Genomic DNA, 10597 nt, shown 5'->3' with positions numbered 1-10597 from the left:
ACTTAGAAGAGCTTTCGGCTTAGTTCTCAGCATGAGCTGCATCATGATGAATCAAGTCAGGCCTCTCAACATATATCCTCACAATAATTATGTAGTATCTTGGTCAACTTATTCAAACCACAAAACTTTTGTCGCGTCAAACTTTCACTATATATAAATACACACACACACACACTCTTATATATCTAGAAATACATATTACATATCGTGTATGCAGCAGCATAATAATACACATTATGTAGTACAATATCATGCAAATATACACAGTGGTCTCCAAGGGTATGTATATAGAACATGTGATCAGCAAGCGATACTTGCGGATGCCGAACCATGGCATGATCATTGTACATGTATCAAACAAATGTATCGACAAATGTACTGTAGAGACCCCCTATGATACATTTGTTTTGGTACCATACATGTTAAACTCATAGCCGAAAAATTAATTAGCTTACGGAAAAATAGTGTGCCCCTCACGTCATAAAGACGAAATGATGGGACTAATATATGCTAACACACATACTTTTCAACGAATCTGCTGATATGATTAGGAAACCAATTGCTAACCTAAATTCACTGGAAAAATTCCTAGTGGATTATTTTTATGTAATTTTATCCCCTTAAAAAGTTGTTAATTTTCATGTTTACGCTTTGCTTAGCATAAGATGCCTTAATGAGCAACTTGCACAGCTTAAAGCAAAAAAAATAAATCAAATTGACTAATCTAGGGTTTATGGAGATATATTCATTTATATTCTATATACTGATTAAACATTTAACCACCATCAAAATTCATGGAGCACTAAGTGTCACATCCCGGCCTGGGGCGGATCACTTCCCAAGCCCGCTCCACCACCGTAGCACGATATTGTCCGCTTTGGGCTTACCATTCCCTCACGGTTTTGTTTTTGGGAACTCACGAGCAACTTCCCAGTGGGTCACCCATCATGGGATTGCTCTAGCCCCCTTCTCGCTTAACTTCGGAGTTCCTACGGAACCTGAAGCCAGTGAGCTCTCAAAATGCCTTGTGCTAGGTAGGGATGAGAATATATATTTAAGGATCACTCCCCTGGGCGATGTGGGATGTCATAATCCACCCCTCTTAGGGGCCCGACGTCCTTGTCGGCACACACCCGACCAGGGTTAGGCTCTGATACCAAATTGTCACATCCCGGCCCAGGGCAGATCACTTCCCGGACCCGCTCCACCACCGTAGCACGATATTGTCCGCTTTGGGCTTACCATTCCCTCATGGTTTTGTTTTTGGGAACTCACGAGCAACTTCCCAGTGGATCACCCATCATGGGATTGCTCTAGCCCCCTTCTCGCTTAACTTCGAAGTTCCTACGGAACCCGAAGCCAGTGAGCTCTCAAAAGGCCTCGTGTTAGGTAGGGATGAGAATATATATTTAAGGATTACTCCCCTGGGCGATGTGGGATGTCATACTAAGACCATCTACAAAGGAGATGTTAAATTTTAAACCTAAAATTTAAATTTGAAGGCTTACGTGGTACTTTGACATCTTTTAAATAAGTTTTACTCTCCAACTGATATACCAAATTTTAAACATAAAATAAAAATTCATTTGTATTTTCTTTGCATTGGGAATGAAAAGAAATAAAAGGATAATGCTTGAAACCAATAAAAAAAACTAATAAAAATCCTTTAATAATTAATTAAAAAAATCTGAAGGTGCTGTCAAATTTGGCAGCAAATGAGAGATATGTCATTTTATGTCATGCTACATCAGATTTAACTTCCCGGTTGGAAAATATTAATGATATTTTTTATTAACGTTATTACTGATTTAGACATTTTGACATCTTCTTTGAATATGCTCTAAAAAAAGCTGATGGAGATGCAACAATCCAAGGGTCAAAGAAAAAGGAATCCACAGGCGTGCATATTGCTTTGATGGACGTAGACTTGAGATAAGGTGATAAAGATTCCAAATATATATCTATCTGCAAATTATGATTTAATTAAATTTTGAATGCAAGGACCAGTGCTGGTACTCTACATGAGTACAGATTCCATCGCCACTTTTCCAAAAGTCTCTCTCAACCAATCATATATATAATATAATACATATATTTATCAACTGATCTCAACAAAATCAAGTCGAACATAATATCTAGATTTTTGTGGCATTTATGAGGTTATCATCTGAGGGACTTGATCAGCTAATTATATATTTTACACGCGATTTACACGTTTTAAATATATTTATATGCGTAAATTAATAATAAAAAAATCAAATATTTGAAGTAAATGAATAATCTTAGATCATGCTAGAAAAAAACTCCTCACAAATCAATTAAAGCAGCTGAATTCATATAATAAAATCGGTCTTTCAATTTTCATTTACATTATATTGAATTTACATTAAAATAGAGAAAATAATATTTAATAAACAACTAACTGAATCACATTATTGCTAGCCCATTGTGAGGCTAAGCCCACCTCATCCCTCTTAGTGTAGATAATATCAATTGTTAAAAAACAAATAATAACAATCATTTAACAACTAATTTAATCATATTATTATGCGCGTGTGAAAGACATTTTTATAACCGGCATTACACGCCTATTAAGATGTTTTGAATGTATTTAAAAATAGAGAAAATAATATTTAATAAACAATTGATTGAATCACATTATTACTAGCCTATTGTGAGATACTAATTAAAAAAATGTACAAAAAGAATTAATTATTAAAAAATACTTTTAAAATGACGAAAATACCTATGCATTATTTTGGGTTGCTTTTGACATTTTTTGTTTTGGAGGCATTTTTGTCCAAAACATTTTGGTGAAGCTTATGACCCCAAAAGGGGTTGTTGGCTTTATATATAAAGATTCAGTGTAAGCTATGCCTGCGAAGAAATGTTCTTTTCAGATGCAACATATATATACAAATTACTTATGTGTGAATTTAAATTATCGATTAAATTACTTATGCTAAATTCGCAGTAGCATAAACATTTCTCTAGCACCATTATCATAAAAAAGGTGTTTTCCCGACGAAAGACCATTTGTTGCACAAAGTGAAAATCCTTCATGTAAAACTTTAGGCGGCAGAAATTTTGTCACTCTTGTGTACTTAGGCAAAATTCAAGCGTAAACATTTTCGCGACGAAATATCAAGCTTCGTTGTGCAATAGTGTTTATCCGCCGAAATTTAGGTCAGAAACATGACAAAAATTTTGTCACGCAAACTTATCGCGAAAAAATATTTCGTTGCACTAAAATTTAGGCAACGAAACTTCTCCATTGTGAAAGTTTAACGCGATGACACATCTTCATTGTACTAAATTTAGGCAACAAAAGGTCTTCGTCTCAGAAAACATTCCATAACTAGATATGTCGTCGTGTAAACTAATCCGCATGATAGGAGCATATTCATGCGACTTAAATGGCTTGTTCTCGTGCATTTACGTTATGTTTCTTTAGTTATTTTAGTCCTTTATGCTTCTTTTGTGTGTTTTCAGGTTCTAAGGGCAAAGTATGCAAAATGATGCCTTTTGGAGCCTTTTGGAGCAAATTAGAGATTGTACTGGATATCATATGCTTGGAGCCAAGAGGATGGACGAAATTGAAGACTTGAAGTAGGAAAGTTAAATCATAAAAGACCTCATGTTTGAGCAACATTGAAGACTCCTACGCATTTTAGAAACAAAAACAACATTCCTTGCAACCTTAGGACAATGCCGTGTGTTTCCTTGTGTCTCCCTTCCTTGCCATGCAAGGAAGGGCTTTGTTCCCTATTTTAAACACTTAAACACTTCCTTAATCATTCATTCCATTCAACCATTGTAGAAAATCCACTTCCTTTGCCGTGCATATCAATGCATTTCATTCATTCCACATGCATTTCAACTCACATGCACTCATCATCATTCAACCTAGTGTCACTCCCATTCTTTCCCTACAAACAATTCAATCACATGCACCCATCATCATGCACTCCCCAAGCCGTGACACTCTTCATCATTCAACAATTTTTCCCATTCATCAACCCGTGCATTCATTCACTTCTCAACATAAACAATCAGCCACATATTCAACTCACATGCACTCATTGTCATTCCACTTCATTTCACCTTGCATTTCCAGATTATTCCTTCATCATTGCACCACAAATCAGCCACACATTCACCCACATGCAACCTAGCATTCCCCCTTTAAGCCACATGCACTTTGCCTTTCATCATTGTACCAATTTCAGCCACATGCACACAAACAAAGTTCCTTGCCGTGCATCCCATTCCATCTCCCACTCTTTAAACACATGCATTCCTATTCTTTAAATCAGCCACATGCATTCTTTCTCCATCATTGCCGTGCATATTCCCCCTACATTCCACCTAATCCACATGCTTTCCCAACAATATAATTGAGCCAACACATGCACCACCAATTCATTCACATGCAACCATTAAACATTCAATCATTTCACTCCACTTAATGCCGTGCATAACCCATCTCCACTCCAGATTTCCAGCATCCCATAATCATTCACACCCCTTTAATCCACATGCAGCCACATATTCAATCACGCCATCATTCACAGAATTCTCCAACCATGCCGTGCATTCCCTTTCATTTCTGTCAAAGCACATGCACTCCCATCCTTTAATCACATGCATAAATCAGCCACATGCATCTCCCATCACCATTCCAGATTTCCACCACCCTTCTAGCTGCCATATTCCCTCTTTTTCACCTATAAATAAGCATCCATTGCAGCCACAATTCATTCATTCTTCCATATTCAGAAATCCATTCATTCACACACCAACAAACTCCCCTTTGGCCGTGACTTCCCTACTAATCCAAACACCATTCCAACACTTCACACCATCACTTCCTTCACCATTTCCACAACACCCCACTCCATTCTACATCATCCATAATCCCCAAAACTCACCTTAGACCTTGTGCTACAACAAAGAGGAAGAGAAGCGGGCCTAAACGTTCATACAATTCAAGTTTGAGTTGTTGGAATGTTTAGGTGTTTCTTTTCCTTCGAATTCAATGTTTAATTTCAATTCTCTTTGTTTTGTACCATGAGGAACTAAACCCCCCTTGGCTAGGGGGGGATTCGAAATATATGTTTATGCTTGCATTTTGATTTGATTACTTCTAATTGCGTTTCATAAGTTGTGGATTCAATTTGTTTAACTGTTTGATTAAGAACTTATTTATGTATGTTTATTGAGAGTGCACGCTTAATTTTCATGCATGAATATGACGCTAGAATATAAGTGAGTTTCACCTAATAGTTACGAACTTATATTCACAAGTAGTGGAGGTTGCTTATAAACAATCGCGTTAAACGAATTCTTGGCATAAGTTTCATGCAATCATAGTAACGAATGCCTCGTCAACACTTATAATTTTCATAGAGCGTAATGATTCTTGCTTGTATCTCTATTATGCAATCATGTAGGGGACTTGTGGGGAATGTTTTGGGTTGTCGTATGCAATCATCCAATTCAATAACGTTAGGAAGATTTAAAGGTTAATTAGTGCATCACGGTTAACTTGGGGTGTTGAGAATTAATGGTTTATTGAAATGCAATTGGAAATCGTTTTATTATGCAAGTATAACATGTATGGAGATGAACCCCTTAGCTAGCCTTCATTCCATTCAATTCTATCACACATTCACATTTACATTTTGCTTTAATTTACAATCTGTACATTTAGTTTAATTTCGTAAAAATCTAAATCCCCCTTTACTTTATTGTCCAATTTAGTTAGAAATCAATTTAGTTTGTGTTTTGGTGCTGTTTTGAGTCTTTTGGTTTGTTTTGGTGTTTTAAAGTTTAATTTTGCATTCTTTGAGTCTAGTATAGTGTTTTATATTGTGTTTTTACGTTTTTGAGTCAAATCCAAGTGATTAACAATCCCTCCTAATCCCCGGTCCAGAACAATCCCTACTTACATACTTACTACAATTTGACAAAAAGAGGGTTTAATTTGTGTGCGTATAATTCTCGCATCACCGCACGAAATCTTTCCTCACATATTTGCTTTTCGAGTTTTTTTTATTAATTCATCACACGTACTTTTGAGCGACGAAACATGTACTAGCTTTAAGTTTTAGGTGATGAAATACTTTCGTCGTGCAAACTTTTTCTTAAAAAAAAAATAATTCTATTTATTTTTAATTAAATTGGATATTTTAATTTATTTAATTATTTTATATTTAAACACAATAAAAATAATAAACGATGTACAAAAGCTATTAATATTATATATAGAAATATACATATAAATAATAATAATAAAATATTGTACTATGCTAATACAAAATGACTATAGAGGTGGCGATTGGGAATCTGCTAGGTGGGGCAGCTGGGAACCCGATGGCTGAGGTGGCTGGCAATCAGATGATGACATTAGAAATCTAATGTTTGACAATTGAAGGGCGTGTAAGATCTAGCTTATCTGGAAGATGAAAGCACCAGTGTCACATAATTGCACATTTCCCATCCCCAATAAACCCTAATAGGCCTACGACTAGTTTAGCGTCTCAGTCAAGGTTTGAAGTCCCGTATCATAGGTCGAAGTCACCTCCTTGATGGGTGTGGAGCCAAAAATAATCAAGAAAATTATGGAGGTGACACATGGACTTTTGGGTTAAAAGGAAAATTACCTTCAAGGTACACTGGGATTCCCACGCGCATGCAACGAATAATAACGGCTCAATCAAGGAAGAGTTAAAGGTGATCAAAATGGTATTTATTCAAATCCCTTTCATCACTCCTCATCAAATCATTATTCAAAAGGTAACTCCCAAAACTTCCTATTTAATTTGGGATTAATTACCATGTTGATTGCAAGAAATTATTTCACATAATATCTTGCAATTATTCTCCAATTACACCATATATGGCCAGCCACTAATCTCCAAATAGGGTCGGCCACTCCCCTATAAATAGCCCTATTACACCATATATTGCATCCATAAATTGGTGCTTTCATTAAGAGTGTGATTCACATGCTCGAAAAAGACTCTCGCATTCAAAGTTTCTCATTTCTCATTCATATGTAAATTTTTTCGTACTTTCTTATTCCTAGAATTTTTTAATTCATTGAATAGAGGTAAGGGAAAAATACAATGAAGGGAAATTCGGGAACCACGACGAACCGAACTTCCTACATTTAAAGATCTAGATCGAATGATGGAGGACGAGATGTAGCCCCACCATGACGATCCATGAGGCTCAACGCGATGGCAAGATGAGCAACTTTGCCACCATGGAAAACAACCACCATGGCAGCCATGGGGACCACCTTGGCAATAGGGAGTGGGCCAGCTTTATGGCAGCAAGCCTACTGAGAGTAAGGAGCAGCTACTTTAGCAGCTTAGGAGGCGGCCCAAGTAGCCCATACTGCAAGGCAGCTGAGCCAGGCCCGTCACGAGTCAGCCCAAGGCGCTGCTCAGTAGCGCATGACCGAGTCACGCCAACAATCTTCTCGGCCCAAGCTGTAGCCCCAGCAGTACAGATTCAACATGCTCTCAGCGCCGCATCGCGCCCATACACCTTACACATGGCTCGACCTATTTCTGCAACCTGACATGCTCCCGTGGTCCATTTGGCGATCCTGACCGGTTCAACTGTCTTGGCTTTAGATTTTTGGATCGACGATTGAACCTGGGGTATTTTCACCTTGAGTTTCTATGGGTTTAACTATCATGGCTCAAAATTTTGCACACAGAGTCCACTACTCTTCTACCACCTATGGAGAAACTTACCATCCAAGCTCTTACATCCCTCATGGTGAACAGCAATTGTCCCGACAAGTCATAGAGTTGACAAGCGCCTTCGCCCAGTAGATAACTTTGGTGAATCAGCTTTTGCAGCGTACCAAGGTGAAGCGCGCCCCAGACGAGGTGTCTCAAAGTAGGACAAAGGTAGACGATGAACTTCTCCAGCAGCGTCCCGACAAGCAACCTTTCAACCAGCTATGAACCGAGTGTTTCACCCGAGCCCTCGAGATAGCGTATACATTCATTTTAGTGGGCGAATCAGTGTGCACTCCCGATTAAGCCCATAGACAAGCATACATTCACGATTGAGGCACATTCCGATTATCAACATGGACAATCTTCCAGGTGAAGTGTTCATTTGTGGCTAGGCCCACAAGGAACATCTTCCACCTTACATTGGAGTAGGTAGCACAGCGAACTGAGAGAAGTAATCACTCAATTTAGCTCAAGTTCAACAGGCAGCCTACAAGTAACCCGCTCGCCTGCTAGGAATAACACAGGGAAGAACATATTAGATCAACATGTCACAACCGAGGGTAGTCGGAAACTTCACTGCCCCAGCAGAGACAAATTCAAGAAGAAGTTAAGAAACTCCCGACCAAACAATTGCGCGATTTCCAGCACAATGAAGTTACTGATGAGGTGCTCCGACGAGACATGACCAACATGAGTAGGTCATATTTCATTGACAAGATTGAGCAAACAGAACCATCCCACATACACTGGAGGATACAAATATTACTTTTGTTTCGAAATGAAGCAATTCAACCTAATGGCGCGTTAGGGGCAAACGGTTACTAGAAGGACACACCAACCCAACCACCAAGAACCAGGGGCAAGTTTTGTTTTCATCACTCCAGACGATTCAATACTGGAGCAGCACATCACCGGTAGCTAAGCATCACAGACTTAATGGTCCAATTCCGCCTACTACGCACAACCTAGCCCAAGTTGACCTCCGGCTCCACGCTCACAGCTATGCTTGCCTGTTTCACGACTCCCAGCCTCCCTCAATCTATCACCATGACTTCCAGCTGTGCTGATTTTGCGCCACTGTTCCCAACCTTGCCAATCTTGCCACGCAGCTCCTAACCGCGCCGACCAAGCCCACGGTACTTCAAACTTCGAAGCATCCAATGATGGAGTAAAATATGAGGCTTTACTAACAGCCCCTGCTAGCGAAAAACTTAGTGGTGAATAAGCTTGCAATCCGTTCAGATTCTTAGCTGACCACTAATTAAACCTTAGAGGAACACATGATGAAACATCTAAGGATGAACAGTACTTGGAGAAGGTTCAGGAGCATCTCATTGCATTCCCACTTACACCCTTATGCGGGTTCCACAAGTAGCTCGAAGTCTCAAGTAGATCGCCGAACAAGACCTCACAAGCTGAGGATTATTTCAATTGTCTAGCAGTTCAGTTTTCCTCAGCTACGCTCACAACAACAACTTACATACTCTTTAGTGCGAAAAGGTAAATCAATCCCTCGACACCTATCTGGTTAAGCTCTTCAGTGTAAGAGGGTAAACTAATTCCCCAAAACCCATTTGGGTCCGCTTTCCAGTGCGAGAGGATAAATTAATTGCTCTTTAGTACGATAAGGTAAACTAATTCCTCGATACCCATCTAGGTCTGCTCTTTAGTGAGAGAGGGTAAACTAATTTTTCGACATTCATATGGGTCTGCTCTTTAGTGTGAGAGGGTAAACCAATTCTTCAACACCCATATGGGTTAGCTTTGCAGAGCGAAAACATAAACCTATTCCCTGACACCGATATAGGTCAGCTTTCCAATGTGAGAGAGTAAACCAATTCCCCAACACCCATTTGGGTAAGCTCTTTAGTGCGAGAGGGTAAACTAATTACTCTCTAGTGCGAGAGGGTAAACCAATTCTCTAACACCCATATGGGTAAGCTATCTAGTACGAGAGGGTAAAACTAATTGCTCTCCAATGCGAGAGGGTAAACTAATTCCCTAACACCTATCTGGGTAAGCTTTCCAATGCGAGATGATAAACCAATTCGCTGACACTAGGTAAACTCTCTAGTGTAAGGGAAAACCAATTACCCACACCCATCCAGGCCACACAACTCAAAGGATCAAATACTCGAATTCCAGTTAAGCAGCAAATGGTCAGGGGGCAGCGGTCGACAACGAACTTAACAGCTCAACGTCCTAAGAAGACAAAACTCAAGGCCATAGTGACTACATGGGATCGTTAGCATTTTTTGAAGCAGCGTGCTCAACCTACGGTTTTATGGCTAAAAGTTTTGACAGACGCTTCAAACAAGCAAAGTTTGAAGAAAAACAAAGATGGAGTAAAGCAGTTTATTAAATTTTAGCAAATTGATAAACTTATATGAAGGTCACCGAAATCTGACACAAGCTAAACATAGCAGACTACTCATTTAGCAGCTTGGATGACCTTAGGTTCTCTAGCAGTCATCCTGCCTTCATCAGCCACTTCGCACTCAGTAATTTCCTCACCCGACTCTTCATTTCAGCAGCTCCGATCTTGGCAGCACCATTTTCGATTACTCCATCTACAATAGCTGGTAAATCAAACTCATGCAGTTTCTTCCTTCTTAACAAGCAGCACAACCGTGGTAGCCCAAACCATGGCTTCTGCCACGCCACTTCATCGGCCTATGCCGAGCAACCCAAGCGGTGGCCGTTGCCACACCACCTCCTCAACCTATACCGAGCCAACTCTTGGCCTTTGTCAGCTGACATGATGCACCACCGCACAGTTACCCCGCGACAGCACAACTTAAGAAGAAGACAAAAAAATGAAGTTTTTCTTACATTGG

The sequence above is a fragment of the Pyrus communis genome, chromosome 1, assembly GCF_963583255.1.
Source record: "Pyrus communis chromosome 1, drPyrComm1.1, whole genome shotgun sequence".
In the NCBI taxonomy this organism is placed as follows: Eukaryota; Viridiplantae; Streptophyta; class Magnoliopsida; order Rosales; family Rosaceae; genus Pyrus; species Pyrus communis.
The sequence above is the reverse complement of the archived record's forward strand: the minus strand, read 5'-3'. Positions refer to the sequence as shown.